This window comes from Sabethes cyaneus, chromosome 1 (assembly GCF_943734655.1).
Source record: "Sabethes cyaneus chromosome 1, idSabCyanKW18_F2, whole genome shotgun sequence".
Classification (NCBI taxonomy): Eukaryota; Metazoa; Arthropoda; class Insecta; order Diptera; family Culicidae; genus Sabethes; species Sabethes cyaneus.
The window spans coordinates 117,534,482-117,551,243 of NC_071353.1; positions in this window are offsets into that span (position 1 = coordinate 117,534,482).

A 16,762-nucleotide genomic window follows, 5' to 3' on the forward strand; every position below is an offset into this window, starting at 1 on the left:
TCTTTGAGTGACTTCACCACACGGGACTTCGTACAGGTAAAAGCAAAGCCAATGTACTATATATCGTTTTCAAAACTTTACCTTCTGGTTTTGTTTAACAGGCTAAAAATGCGAGCGTCGCCAAAAACGGCTAGATTTCGAACAGGTAAGTAACTCCATGACCAATTGACCCATTTTCAATATTTTTGTATCAATCGATCGACTGTAATACGAAAAAAAAATACTGATGCTTAGGTACGCGATACTGATGGCGCGCGACATGTGTAGGGCCTGAAAGGAGAAGTTGAGTTCGAATCTGACTATAATTGGCTCCAATTATAGTTTGGGTAGATCAGCAGATCAAAACAGAGAGAGATACAGAGAGACTAGAGCTGCGGAAAAAAGAATCCATCGTCTAAAGAAACGCGAGTACGAGAAGCACGTGCTCGCCGGCGCAGAGGAGCGATACGCCAGCAACGACACATGGAGTTTCTATAAAACGGTGAGATGTAGGAATTTTGCCATGCCTGAAATGTGCAATGATTGTGCTGGCAACCTGCTTACCGACAAAACGGCTGTAGCAGCCAGGTGGAAGGAGCACTTTCAGACACTATTGAATGGAGAGGTAAATGCGGAGATCAGCAAGGACAGGATAGAAATTGTAAGCGATGGTCAAGCTGTGGAGCCACCAACACAGGAGGAGGTTAAGAAGGCAATCAGTGAGCTGAAAAACGGTAAGGCTGCTGGGAAGGATGGTATCCCGGCTGAACTTCTAAAAGCGGGGAGCGAGCGGCTGTACGAAGCAATCCACCGGATCATTGTCAGGATCTGGGAGGAAGAACAAATGCCGGAGGAGTGGTTGGATGGCCTCATTTGCCAAATTTTCAAAAAGGGACATCGAATGGAGTGTAAAAACTATCGAGGAATTACATTGCTCAACTCTGCCTACAAGGTGCTTTCCCGTATCCAGTTCTGCAGACTGAGACTGTTAGCGGAGTCCTTCGTCGGCGAGTACCAAGCTGGTTTTCGTGAGGGTCGCTCCACGACGGATCAGATGTTTACCCTGCGTCAGTTGCTAGACAAGTTCCGGGAATACAACTTACAGACACCATCTGTTTGTGGACTTTAAAGTGGCGTACGATTCAGTTAAACGAAATGAGCTGTGGCCGATAAAGCTAGAACATGGTTTTCCGACGAAACTAGTTACGCTGATTCGTGCGACGCTGGACGGATCCAAATCATGCGTTAGAATAGCGGGTGAGACCGCAGCTGCTTTCGTGACGTTGGATGGACTGAAGCAAGGGGATGCACTCTCTAACCTGCTATTCAACGTTGCCTTAGAAGGTGCATTACGAAGGGCAAACGTGGAAAGGAATGGAGCTATCATCACGGAATCTCACATGCTTCTTGGTTTTGCGGATGACGTCGATATCATCGGAATCAACCGTAGAGCAGTGGAAGAGGCCTTCAGGCCCTTTAAAAGGGAAGCGGCGAGATTGGGAGCCCAAGTGGTGTTGGTGCCGAGGTGGAGTTAGAGGGGAACGATATGAAGTAGTGGAGGAATTAATATACCTTGGTACACTCGTGACATGTGACAACGATGTAAGCCGCGAAGTGAAACGACGAGTTGCAGCCGCGAATCGGGCTTTCTACGGATTACGTAGCCAGCTGAAGTCCCGTAGTTTGTAAATTCGCACAAAACTGGCACTCTACAGAACACTAATTCGCCCGGTGGCCCTTTACGGACTCGAATCATGGACGCTAAAGGAAGCTGATCGGCGAGTGCTTGGGGTTTTTGGGCGTTAAATTCTGCGATCTATACTTGGTGGCAAATGGAAAATGGATTGTGGCGCAGACGCTTGAATCACGAGCTATACCAAGTATACAAATATGCTGATATAGTAAAGGTAGTGCAATGTGGCAGGCTGCGGTGGGCTGGACACGTGGCCAGAATGCCCGATGAAAGAGTAGCCAAAACTATTTTCAGCAGAGAACCAGGAAGAGGCCGTAGACTCCGAGGCAGACCCCGCACCCGCTGGGTGTGTACTGTCGAAGACGATGCACGTTCAGCTGGTGTTCGTGGGGATTGGAGAACGGCAGCCCAGGACCGACGGTACTGGAGGACCATAATGCGTTCGGCGCAGGATCGGTAACGGACCGTTGCCACTAAAGTAAAGTAAGTAAGATCAGCAGATCCCCCAGTAATTTTTTCCATGATTTCTCAGCTTTCCAAGCACGGACGATACAACTGTATACAGTCTCCCAAAATTATTATTGCCATTAATATTTTGTTTGGAAAATTTCAATTTTCTAATACTTTTTGGCAAAGTTCATTTATGCAAGGGAAGGAATCAAATGGAGTGAGAATAAAATTTCAAATTTGGCATTCTCCGATTTTGTCTCTAACAAAAGTATTTGTGTTTACTGTTTAGCAATAACTTGCCTACCAGAGATATGGTAAAATGCCAACCACTTTCAATATAAGCACAGACAAACAGACGAGACACTCGCGATAATTCTATCGTCCAATCAAAAACCACTCATTTTTCAAAAAAGCATGTTTCGCAACATGGCCACACCGCGGCGCGCGAGTGTTGCTTTGAGTTTTCAGTATAAAACCATTCAAATGTACAAAACCCTACAGCATAAAACCCTGCTAATGCAAGCTACTCCGCAATATGCATAACAGAGGGTGCTAGTGTGCAAGCAAAATGTGCAGGACGATAGTTTTTAAAGGATTTTCTTCTAAGTGTCATGTCAGTTCGTCAGTGATATAAGTGTTCTAAAACACCTCATGATTTTTGGATTAGCATGAACAATAAATAAAAGTCTTAACTCTTTAGGAAGAATGCAATGTTATTTTTATGTTTTTTGTTTTTACGTTATATTGACTACATGAATCATGCTGTCGTATTAAAAACCAACCCTTCTGAATTTTTCAAATTCTACCAGCGATCATATAAAGAGGTTCAAATTGGTTCAATTTTTCGTAAGTTTTTAAATACAACGTTGAGTGGTAAAGACTCAATGCGAAATGCGAATCTCAATGCGAAATACGCTAAAAAACCCTAAAAACACACACAAACTGTAATGTTATAAACCCGTTTAAATTCTACAAGCGTGAAGTCGTCGCTTCTTATCAATCTAGGAAAAACTATATACTTCTAAATTTCACATTGACGAAAGCTAAAGAGAACACCATATTCCTCAATCACACAAGCTGAAGAACAAGTAATTAGACAATAATCACGTAACGCTCGTGTGACTAGCCGATGGGAAAAGCACATTCCAAGCGGGCTGCATTTTCCACTATTTTGTTTTACTATGTCTTCTTTGGAAGTGACCCCGTTCCCTGTGCTTCCTCCCTCGGTGCGCAGCCGGGTCGATCGGTTTCTTCAAATCCTTATACCTACCACGCTACCACGGGACACACCAACCGATTAGGAGAATTGCATGTCTCCGTCCCCTTCCAGCAGGACCCATATCAGGCTGCAGGCTGTTGAAGGCTGCCGTGCGGCCTCAACGCGAGCATATCATATTTCTCGTTGGCTTTCTTTTATTTTATTTTCGGAATGGGATTTGAAGAATAACTGTAGGTAGTTGATGTTCCCCTCGGCGCGGCAAACATCCTCAGGGGAACAGGTGATTTTCTAATGATATGGAAACGACTGTCAATCGATATTCTTTGGTTCGAAGGAATAGGTAAAAGCGGATGGAGAGGGGGTCTACTCACGAAAATATATTGTTGGTCATTGGCCTTTGAAATGAACTGAATATGTCCCACAAAAGATTGTTTGATATCACGTGCTTCGCTGGATCTGGACTGTCGAATTAGGTTACAAACAAAACAACTGTTTATGGAAAACGTTTCAAATGTCAAACATAAGAGTTGAAATCAATACTAGGGCCTGCTGCGTTAAGGATCAGTAAAAAGGGGATCTTTATTAATCTTTTGATGCCAAAATCGGTGTCATTATAGAGTGGCTACGTCCTTTGTGATTTATTTGCTCGGTAAACCACAAACGCTAAACGTCAAACAAAACAAGACAGGACATTTAACTGTCAGCATAGCTAATATCGATATTAAATTAAGGGTTTGAACACACAGTACTTAAACCCCACCACGTGTAAGTTTTTCCCGACAGAGAAGTCTCATTTTCACCAAGTTCCCCTTTCCACTGAACATCTTCGGCCCCGGCAGGCAAGCAAGTCTCGTGCATCATACCCATAGACAAGTCGCTGCTTGCTTGCTTGGATCGTATTATCAGGCCTAGGCGGGCATCAACGGAACCTTCAGTGTAGGTTTTCGTTACGCGCATTTCATCCCCGTCGTCGTCGTCGTCGTCGTCATTGTAGGCGGCTTTTGGGAGGCTTCCTTTACCTGAATCTACTTCGATAAAGGTGCGCGTCCCGGGTGTAGGAGGAAGAAAAAAGGGGCACACATGGTCATTAGTTGCAGAGGACACTTTGGTTGGTGGTGCGTTCCTAGCTGGGTATTCCAGCACATGCTTTTCTATGTTTTCCCTGCATGCAATTATAAAAAGAAGGAACCACGGTTTTTCAATACCCAGTGGACGTTTGAACGTTTTCGCGTGATAACCGGACTCTCTGGACTGTTTGGAGTACTAGCAGTAGGAAGGATACTGTTCTGTGAAGTTATTCACTTGAAAGCCGGTGAAGTGAAAGGATCGTTTTAAGGCAAGCGCCCATCATCGAAACGGTGTGACTTCGTGCCGCCATCATTAAACTTTCAACAAGAACCGATTGTGAGTGTGTGAACAAAGTGTTGCATCGGGCATTTTGCATATTTAAATAATACCACCCGGAAGGTGGTTATCGAGAAAAAGTTTGTGTTTCCCGCGTGTGGATCGATTTTAATACGCTACAATAGCCGAGATCCAGATGTCGTTTCTTACAGCATTAATTATTCAATTATGACGAAGCTGAAGCTCGGCTGTTTGAGGTTAGAAAATGATACGTGTAGTCACTATCGAAGTACTTTCTTTGCAGCCGTGCTCTTCTACCCAGTGTTTCTTTTCTAAACAATCATCAATAGATATCAGCGAATACAACGATGAATTTGATCTAAGTATGAACAGCTCATTCCGTGTAGTGAAGAAGTGCAGCAAAGGTGCAGGGTGCCGTGACTCTGAACGATGAAAAAAAAACGTTTTTCAACTAAAACTAAATACAGTGCTTGTTCTTATTTACGCAACGTGGTTGAACCTGAATCTCATTGCAGCTGCTGACCACTGCACAAGATTAGATTATGACTCTTGTGCGTGTGACAACGGCTATTGTGGGCATTCCTTGTCATCCGTCTGTTTGAACAATAGATAACGTTCAACCCTTTGTATTGAGATAATAGAATAGACAAAAAGAAAATTTAACTATGACCACTGTAACATCGATCTATTATTGTGATATTATCCGGATATGTTTCCGTATTCCACACTTCGTTTTTTTTCTCTGCAGTATCGCCTTTCTGTGATCCATTCTTGCTTACTTTAGTGGCAACGGTCCGTTACCTATCCTGCGCCGAACGAATTATGGTCCTCCAGTACCGTCGGTCCTGGGCTGCCGTTCTCCAATCCCCACGAACACCAGCTGAACGTGCATCGTCTTCGACAGCACACACCCACCGGGTGCGGGGTCTGCCTCGAAGTCTACGGCCTCTTCCTGGTTCTCTGCTGAAAATAGTTTTGGCTACACTTTCGTCGGGCATTCTGACCACGTGTCCAGCCCACCGCAACCTGCCACATTGCACTACCTTCACTATATCAGCATATTTGTATACTTGGTACAGCTCGTGATTCATGCGTCTGAGTCACACTCCATTTTCCATTTTGCCACCAAGTATAGATCGCAGAATTTAACGCTCAAAAACTCCAAGCACTCGCCGATCAGCTTCCTTTAGCGTCCATGATTCGAGTCCGTAAAGGGCCACCGGGAAGATGAGTGTTCTGTAGAGCGCCAGTTTTGTGCGAATTTGCTAACCACGGGACTTCAACTGGCCACGTACTCCGTAGAAAAACCGATTCGCGGCTGCAACTCGTCGTTTCACTTCGCGGCTTACATCGTTGTCACATGTCACGAGTGTACCAAGGTATATAAATTCGTCCACTCCCATCTAACTCCACCTCGGCACCAACATCACTTGGACTCCCACGTTCCCTACCAGCAACCATGTACTTCGTTTTGGCGGTATTAATGGTAAGTCCCAATCTCGCCGCTTCCCTTTTAAAAGGCCTGAAGGCCAGATGTCTCCCCTGCTATTCTAACGCATGATTTGGATCCGTCCAGCGTCGCACGAATCAGCGTAACTAGTTTCGTCGGAAAACTATGTTCTGGCATTATCTGCCACAGCTCATTTCGTTTAACTGAATCGTACGCCGCTTTAAAGTCCACAAACAGATGGTGTGTCTGCATGTTGTACTCCCGGAACTTGTCTAGCAACTGACGCAGGGTAAACATCTAATCCGTCGTGGAGCGACCCTCACGAAAACCAGCTTGGTACTCGCCGACGAAGGACTCCGTTAACGGTCTCAGTCTGCAGAACAGGATACGGGAAAGTACCTTGTAGGCAGAATGTAGGCTTGTACAAGGAAATGGAAACTAGAATTAATACTCTGGTATCTAAAATTTGCTTCAGATTGAAAACCATGGTACACTAATCTATTTTCATGCGTAATATTTTCAACTGGTACAAATTTGGTATGATGCTTGATTTCAAGCAGAACAATTTGTGCTATCATTTTTTTATTTTATTTTATTTTATAAGTCGACCAAAAGCAATCGCACCATGCAATCAAAATGTGCAATCTCGAAATGTCAATTTTTGTTTTCAATTTGCTCTTGTGAATTTCACTCGGGGACCTTATGAAGCCCGCCTAAAGGATGCGCTGAGCGCTCGAGCAGCTGTTCTCAACCTTTATATTTTGTCTGCGAGCCTCCTGATGAAAATGTACCCCCTTGCAAAAAAATCAATTCGTATGACTTTATGTGTACCATTTTGTTGACGAACATTGACCAAAGTAGATTAGTAGAAATTCCGTCTTTAAAAATCCTAAACAAATGTTGTTGTCGACTTCGTCAGCATAGAGCCGGGGTGACTAGAGCTGTGTCAAATAATCGTGTACACTCAACTCGATTTTGGGCCTCTCCACACCAATTTCCCAAGCGTCCTAGAAGTCGCAAGTCGCTTTCTGGTCAAACAATGTGATAGACTGGGTCCCTCTGTTCCTGATGCCGTTTTCGTAGCATTGTCGTCCGACATCCCAACGACGTGTCCGGCCCACCGTAGTCCATCGAGAGTAACTCGCCACTCTCCGCTTCCAGTTTGTACTCCGTCAAATATCGTCCGCTACACCTTTCACTCGAACACGGCAAGGGCGCGTAGGTCCTCCATGAGTAGCGTCACAGTAAGTCCGTAAGTTCTTGATCGTAGCGTTTTGCGAACAGCAAAGTAGGCCCAACTTCTTGCTTTAATGCGAAGCTGGATTTTTTTCTTGTTGTCTCGCTGGCCCCAGTCATCAGCGATCCCAAATACACGAACGCATCTACCACTTCTAGTTCGCCGCCGTCAACGGTTATCGTCCATGGGAGATGCACATTTGTCTCTTACGAGTCTGCTCCTTTCATGTATTTGGTCTTCGATGCATTTATTTTGTGGCCAATGCTCTTAGCCTCCTCTCAAAGTTTAGCATAGATTGCCTCCGCCGGGACAAAGTACCTGGCTATGATATCAAAATCATCTGCAAAGCCTAGAAGTTACCCAGCTAGCACCAAATCGTACATCAATGTCCGTAAATTATCGTTAATAACACGTAACAAATTCGGAATAGGGGTCAAGCCCGGTGTAGTGGTTAGCATTCACGGCTCTCAGTCCATGGGCTTGGGTTCAATTCCAAACCCCGCAGAAGTCACGAATGACCCAAGTTATTAAAGTGATTATAATCAAACAAAAAAAATAAAATTCGGAATCGTAACTATAGCTTAATAAAGTAGGCTCAAGTTGATTTTCAGTCGTATATAATGATAATAGCTGACATACATACGATACTCAGCACAGAATCGTATAGCAGTATCACAGACTAACAGACGTAACACGCGAACAAATTTTCTAATAAAACGTCGTTCAATTGAATATTCTAAATCTCGCAAAAAACAATCTTCGCACTATGCAAAATGGCTTGCTGTAAATTTAGCTATAAATTTACTCGAATTTTATCTGATAGCAGCGCCAGTGCAGGCGAACGACGTTCTCGCGCAGCGACTGTTTTTTGAGTCTTGGCGAGAGTGGAAATTGGAAATGATCGGTTTTGTTAGCGATGGAACTACGCTCCAGTGTTACGTCTGTTAGTCTGTGGCAGTACAGAGTGAGTCGGGCTTAATCGGATATTATTGTATATAATTACTTACACCTGTGTGCAAAATAATAGCAGTGAAAATCTCATATTTTTTAAAAATCATTTATATTTTTCTACTTTATCATGTACACTACCTATATGACGTTGTATGCTAGTAGCATACGATCTCTAACTAAATGTACTCGACTGTCGTACTGCCTTCATTGAGCATATGGATCATTTTGTTTGTCTACCTGTTTTTCCTGAGTTGTGCTAAAATAATAGCAGTGCTCACAATTTCATTAGAATTTTCAAAAGAAATATAAAATAACCGTTGAAACAAACCATTTAAGGTATAAATATTATCTATTCACATTTAACAAAAGTATGTTCATTTTTAGTATTCACGTATAATCAGCCAAAATGGATCGTCTAAACGTTGCTGAGAGGAATTGTGGACTAAAACATATTCATAATTAAATAACAAATAATTATCAAATACATAAATTCCCACATTGCAATTTTTTTATAAACTCTAATGCTAAACTCACCACTGCTGTTATTTTGCACACAGGTATACATAGATGTAACGCGTATAGGGTGTTGTCGTTATCGTAGGGCCACTGTTATGGTCGGGCCATCACTATTTTACAGTTTTAGTAACTCATGATATCTATGATACAACCATTGTAAAACTTCTTACTGTGATAGCTAACTTTTCACAATATTGAGAGTTTCAATCGTGTATTCAAAAGACCCGTACTGAATTCAGTAACTAAATCTTACAAAAAAAGTTTTCCAGGCACAATGAACTTTTCTTCAAAAAATGATTCATGAAATGCAATTATCGAGATAAATTTTGAAAATGTATGAAGTGTGTTGTGCTGCACACGAAGACTATAGAAAAATCCCCTCCAGTAAGGTGTTTGGGAAGGCTAAGATGAAATACTAGAAAAGCACTATTTGTAAAGGTCGGGCCACTTGAATAGTCATGGCTGGGCCACCATAATTTTAGGCGCAGAAGCGCAATAATCGCTAGAGAATGTCAGTTACGTAAAATGTGATGAAATAAAGCAAAATAAATACGATAACAACGTTGATGAAATACTAGAAAAGCGCTATTTGTAAAGGTCGGGCCACTTGAATAGTCATGGCTGGGCCACCATAATTTTAGGCGCAGAAGCGCAATAATCGCTAGAGAATGTCAGTTACGTAAAATGTGATGAAATAAAGCAAAATAAATACGATAACAACGTACGTTATTTTTTTCATTGTAGTTGTACACTTCGGAAAAGGCGATTGTAGTAATATTGATTTTACAAGATCGTCAAAATTTCGTAAAAATGCAATTAAAAATAGGGCATTTGTACCTATATGAGCCGTTGGTCACGGAATTCATTGTTTTCATGTCTCTATATAGAATTCAATACGTATGTTTTAGATTTTCTGCGGTGGCCCAACCTGTACAACATGGCCCGACTATGACAACATTTTTTGTCTTCGCGAAAATGCCTATAACTTTTTTATTTTTCAAGCAATCAGCTTTCCGGAAATATACCTTATTCTTAGACCTTTGCAACGATGCATTTAGATTTCCAAAAATCCTTTTGAAACTAAAGTTATGGGTTAATTTCAAAACGTGGCCCAACCACGACGACACTCCCCTATTTATTCATCATCACGTATATCGCCTCCAAAATAGTACGGATAAGCTGATTTTGTGCATTAAATACGATTTATTAGCCTGTATATATGTATATAGTGCTAATTTTTAACTTTTATATACGTATAAAAATGCCAGCAGGGTAACTGCCTCTTGGGATCAAACACTCAACAGCGATGTTAAAAAGCATACAAGAAAAGTCGTCATCTTGTGGCAACCCTCGCTGTGTCTCGAAGGGACTCACGAGTGTCCCCGAGATGTGCGTGTTTGGTGCACTCTGCACTGGTGCATCACTCAATTCAATGATCAGTCGCATCCGGAAAACCTCGTCCGTGCATGATCTTCCCTAACCGGTCTCGATCGACTATATCGTATGCTGCTTTGAAGTTGATAAATATTTGATACCTGGGCACGCTGTACTCCCGACATTTCTACAAGTACTGTCGGATGGTAAGCATGTGGTCCGTTCCTATAGCAATATATGGCCGATTTTTATAACCAACTTTGTAAATATTACGGATATTACAGATTTCATGTTGAATTGAGAATTCGTGTTTTGTTCAGTGAAATGATCTGATTTGAGCGTGTAAAAAACTGTCGAAATCTTCGTTATGTAAAATATGATTATTCCTAAGTAATGTTGCAAGTTACCCCATTTACCGGTATTTAAATGTAGGATATCACAACATATAATTGTAGCCACATAAAATTCACTAGGAAAGAGATGGTGTTTTATTTCATCACTAGCTGAGTGTTCGATCTTACCCGAGGCCCCTTTGCCTTTCGGCCGCTTGTAATCCTGTCTTCATTTCGGGAATGCCTATAAAGAGACGAAACCTTTTTTGATTATTCAATCCTCTTCCTCGTCAAAGGCAACCCCACCACTGTCCTGTCATTTTTAGACTTGACCTCCTCAACCTCTTTTTGTATTCCAGCCGCTTGTGTATCTCGGAAATATCCATAATACAACAAACGAAGCTTTTATCTCTCATTTGCACGTTATCTTTGACGACGAAACAGTTCAAATCATCACCAGAAGTAACCAGAGCCGACATTATGACGTGCGAGACCCTGTGTAGATTACGCAGCGAGTCTTTTTTTGTATGCCAGAAGGGCATTGGGTTAAAAGGCCACTGTAACACTCTTAATGGTAATCTTTTGGGACAGGCTTTGATTTTGGGCTTCAAATGGTGAGTTGACAACCTGGAAGAAGCGTCAAACACAGCTCTGGTCCTCACAAGCTCCCGCCTCACGCCTCCACGAGTCATATGATACCAAATGCGGCGTAGCCTGGGCAATGTTGTCAATCTGACAATAGCGAAGTGAGGAGGTGCGACGCGAATACTGGCGCGGTAACCATAGCATGGCGGTAGAGGAAATGCTTCGTCAAACACGAGCGTCTGTCCACCAAGGAGGTGCGGCTCAAACAGCGTCTGTTCTCCATGTTAGGGGCGGCTGATTATTATACTCGTCCTTATGCCAGCAGGGACTCTAAACAGTGCTGTGCACGATGGTCCTCCGGCGAGACAGGGGGTTAGGGGCAGGCCCAACAAGCCGCCCTGGAAAACTAAAAGTTACCAACAACGAAGAAGAAAATAGGGATCGGAACAATCGGCGTCGACCCACGCGACGAAATAAGGACTACGATTGGAAACTCGGGACATGGAATTGCAAATCGCTCGGCTTCCCGGGTTGCGATAGGATAATATATGATGAATTACATCCCCGAAACTTCGAAGTCGTAGCACTGCAGGAACTTTGCTGGACAGGACAGAAGGTATGGAAAAGCGGGCATCGAGCGGCTACTTTCTACCAGAGCTGTGGCACCACCAACGAGCTGGGAACCGGCTTTATAGTACTGGGAAAGATGCGCCAGCGTGTGATCGGTTGGCAACCGATCAACGCAAGGATGTGCAAGTTGAGGATTAAGGGCCGTTTCTTCAATTACAGTATCATCAATGTGCATTGCCCACACGAAGGGAGACCCGATGATGAGAAGGAGGCGTTCTATGCGCAGCTGGAGCAGGTGTATGATGGCTGTCCGCGACGGGACGTGAAAATCGTCATCGGTGACATGAACGCGCAGGTAGGACGGGAAGCTATATATAGACCGGTAATCGGGCCAAACAGCCTGCATGCCGCAACGAACGACAACGGCCAACGATGCGTAAATTTTGCAGTCTCCCGCGGAATGGTAGTCCGAAGTACCTTCTTCCCCCGCAAAGATATCCACAAGGCCACCTGGAGATCACCAGACCAACGAATAGAAAACCAAATTGACCATATTCTAATCGACGGTAAATTCTTCTCTGATGTTATAAACGTTCGCACCTACCGCAGTGCGAATATAGATTCGGATCATTTCCTAGTTGCAGTTTGCATGCGCTCAAAACTCTCGACGGTGCATAACACGCGTCGAAGTCGTACGCCACGACCCAACATCGAGCAGCTACGAGTCACCGGAGTTGCCCAGGAATACGCGCGGCAGCTGGAAGCAGCGCTACCAACGGAAGAGCAACTTGGCGCAGCAACTCTTGAAGATGGTTGGAAAGGCATTAAGACCGCCATCGGTAGCACTGCACTAGCCGCACTAGGTACAATGAATCCGAACCGAAGAAACGATTGGTTCGACGGCGAATGCGAGCAATTAGTGCAGGAGAAGAATGCAGCACGTGCGAGGATGCTGCAACACCGTACGAGGGCGAATGTGGATCGATATAAACAAGCACGGAACAGGCAAAACTCGGTCTTCCGGAGGAAAAAGCGCCAACAGGAAGATCGGGATCGCGAGGCGATGGAAGAACTGTACCGTGCTAACGATAAACGGAGGTTCTACGAGAAGTTAAACGCACCGCTCGCGCAAAAGCCATGTGCCGCAGGCCGATATGTGTCGAGACTCAGACGGTAATCTTCTCACGAACGAACGTGAGGTGATCGAGAGGTGGAAGCAGTATTATGACGAGCACCTTAACAGCGATGTAGCTGAACATGGAGGTGACGATATGGCAATAGATCTTGGTGCACGTGCAGAAGACGACAGAATACCAGCCCCTGACCTCCAGGAGGTAGCAGAAGAGATCGGTCGGCTGAAGAACAATAAAGCTGCTGGGGCTGATCAGCTACCCGGCGAGCTGCTGAAATACGGTGGTGACGCACTGGCTAGAGCGCTGCACTGGGTCATTGTCAAGATTTTGGAGGATGAGCTACTACCGGAGGAGTGGACGGAAGGCATCGTGTGTCCGATCTACAAAAAGGGCGACAAGTTGGATTGTTGCAATTACTGCGCAATCACACTGTTGAACGCCGCCTACAAGGTACTCTCCCAACTTTTATGTCGTCGACTATCACCATTTGCAAAGGAGTTCGTGGGGCAATATCAAGCGGGATTCATGGGTGCCCGTGCCCCCACGGACCAGATTTTCGCGCTTCGGCAAGTGTTGCAGAAATGTCGCGAATACAACGTGCTCACGCATCATTTATTCATCGACTTCAAATCGGCGTACGACACGATCGATCGAGATCAGCTATGGCAGATTATGCACTACTACGGATTTCCGGATAAACTAACGTGATTGGTCAAGGCGACGATGGATCGAGTAATGTGTGTTGTTCGAGTATCAGGGGCAGTCTCGAGTCCCTTTGGATCTCGAAGAGGGTTACGGCAAGGTGATGGGCTTTCATGTTTGCTGTTTAACATCGCTTTGGAGGGTGTGATAAGAAGAGCGGGTATAGACACGAGTGGCACGATATTCACGAAGTCCGTCCAGCTTCTTGGTTTCGCTGACGACGTTGACATCATTACACGTACCTTTGAGAGGATGGCGGAAACGTACATCGGACTGAAAGCTGAAGCCAAACGGATAGGACTTGTCATTAATGTATCGAAAACAAAATACATGAAAGGAAGAGGTTCTAAAGAAGTGAATGCTGACCTCCCTCCCCGGATTCATTTAGACGGTGATGAAATCGAGGTGGTAGAAGAGTTCGTGTATCTGGGCTCACTGGTTACCGCAGACAACGACACCAGCAGAGAAATACAAAGACGCATTATGGCAGGAAATCGTGCCTACTTTGGACTCCGTAGGACGCTGCGATCGAACAAAATTCGCCACCGCACGAAGTTAACAATCTACAAGACGCTGATTAGACCGGTAGTCCTTTACGGCCATGCGACATGGACTATGCTCGTGGAGGACCAACGCGCCCTTAGTGTTTTCGAACGGAAGGTGTTGCGCACCATCTACGGCGGAGTGCAGATGGAAGACGGAACGTGGAGGAGGCGAATGAACCATGAATTGCATCAGCTGCTTAGGGAACCACCCATCGCTGCCACCGCAAAAATCGGTCGCCTGCGATGGGCTGGACATGTCGTGAGGATGTCGGACGACTGCCCGGTTAAAAAAGTTCTCAATAACGATCCGACTGGAACGAGACGGCGGGGCGCGCAGCGAGCAAGATGGATCGATCAAGTGGAAGGCGACCTGCGGACCCTACGTAGACTACGTGGCTGGCGAATTGCGGCCATGGACCGAGTAGAATGGAGACGACTTCTTCGTACAGCAGAGGAAACCACGGCCTGGAGCTGATTAAGTAAGTAAGTTGGGACAGGCTCCGATTGCTCCACATAGTTTATGGACTGCTCAAACCCACTGATGAAGTTTAGCTAGATAATAAAGCTAGTTAATAAAATCAATGACCTATGGGATTTGCGCTCTCTACTTGATATGGAGTAGGAAGGAAACATACGGCGAATTACGTCTAGGTAAAGTAAGATCGCGACGTTGTTGCAGAGTAGATGCGCTGAAATTCCAAGTTTAGAGTTACAAAAGCGGCAGATTTTGGATATTCTTAAAATGATAGTGAGCAGGACAGTGTCCAGTTAGGAGTCCCGTGTTAAGTTGAGTAGTTTTAGGTAATGTAGGGTATGGGTAGATACACTGTTTAACTGTTTAGTCTACAACCCTGTATTTGATTCTAACGCCCTGTTTTTAAACAGCATAATCTAGGCGGGCAGCCCAAGGTCCGGTTTTTTTCCAGAATTATTCCGAAGAGTTTGACTCCATTGTTGAAGCTTAGCTTGACCCCAATCAGTATAGGGTAGTAATAGTATGTTTTCTTCACCTAGTGGATAGTATAACAACTGTTTTTGTGGGGTGTATATTAAGCCCCTCTTGCAAGCATGGTGGTGTTTAGAGCTCCTAACATACGACTTGACACTACTGCGTCAAATTTTCGTCTGACTATAAGTTCTATGTCGACCTAGACAATAGTTTCATAACCAAGCTGCGGTAGCTTGCCATAATAATTGAAACGAAGCACGTGTAACCGAATGCTCTTTCAATATCAAGAAAAGCACAAAAACCCTCTCCTGATATTTGAGTGATTTACTAATTAACGTGGGTACACAGTGCAGTGCGATTTCCTTATATGTACCGTGTTGGTTTGCATGCTGATTTCCATGCAAAGGAGAGTTCTTTAAAAACTCGTTGTGGATATAGTTTTCTGTGAGTTTCCCCATCAACTTGAGAAGCATAAGTCAGAAATCCTTATGCATTTTGTCGCCCTTAGGTATGAACACCACCTCTACTTTCCGCCAATACTCCGGGATATGTCCCAAAGTGGAACGGGTTCGTAAAAAGTTGATGAGCTCGGACAGTATAACGCCATCCATTTTCAGTAAGATAATCACCTCTATTCTACATACCGATCGGAGCCGGATCCGATAAGAAATTGCGCTTCGATCGGAATACATCGTATGCTATGACACCCGTCGATCGGGACGTTTCTGATCGGAACAAGCCCGATCGGAATAGGGTAGAATACCATCCGGATCCGGACCTGGAGATTTCATTGGTTCAAAACAGTGATCGAAGCCTCCGTAAGCATCATCAGTTTACAAGCAGAGCCGAGTCGTTCGCCACATTATGAATGACCCATTCCGGACCAGCGAGGTCTAATTTAATCGGTTTTGAAATTCGAAACAATGGAAATCATGCAAATATTTCTGAACAGCCAATTGTGTTGTGCACAGCCAAGGATTATCCACTAGAATTTTTAATATTTTTCTCTAGTCATCACCAAGCGCGAGACACTGTGCGACACTGTGCACGGGTTTGCCGGCCTAGACGCAGGCTCTGAATATAACCCTCCAGTTCTTTTTTCTGAAGCCTTCAAGCAACTGTAGATGACTGAATACGAATTTCGAAACGTGATTATACGGTTTACAAAACATCTGAATGCGATTGATGGCGAAGCGAAACGAAGAAGGCTATTGGTTCTAGGTTAAGCAGAAGTCATCTAAGCAGGTCGACAAACCAAAGTCCAAGAACACCGTCAAAGCCAAAGCTATTTCTATGGATAAGCGAGATGACCTCTTAACGATACGAAAATTCATAAAACTGGATCTCAACACTTTTCCAGTTCAGTTACAACTGGACTGTGCGGGGGGTATTATGATCATCCCCGTCACAGGGTCCTATTCCGTAAGCCACGTCGAGCAAGTCGACTCGACTCAGGCGCTGTCGAGTATTGAGTACGGGGAGAACGAACACCATAGCGGCTCGACAAATAGCCAAAACAAAGCAAACTGAGGCATCACTTGCTGACAGTTGAGTCACTAGCTTTTTAGCGGTCGACTCAGTCGAGCTACTCAATAAAATCGTGTCGCATGTGACTTACTTAATACCAAAACTGTGCTAATCGAGCAAAGTGAGAATCAACGTGACTTACAAAATAGGGCCCATAATCTTAACAAAACAATTGGTAAACTCAG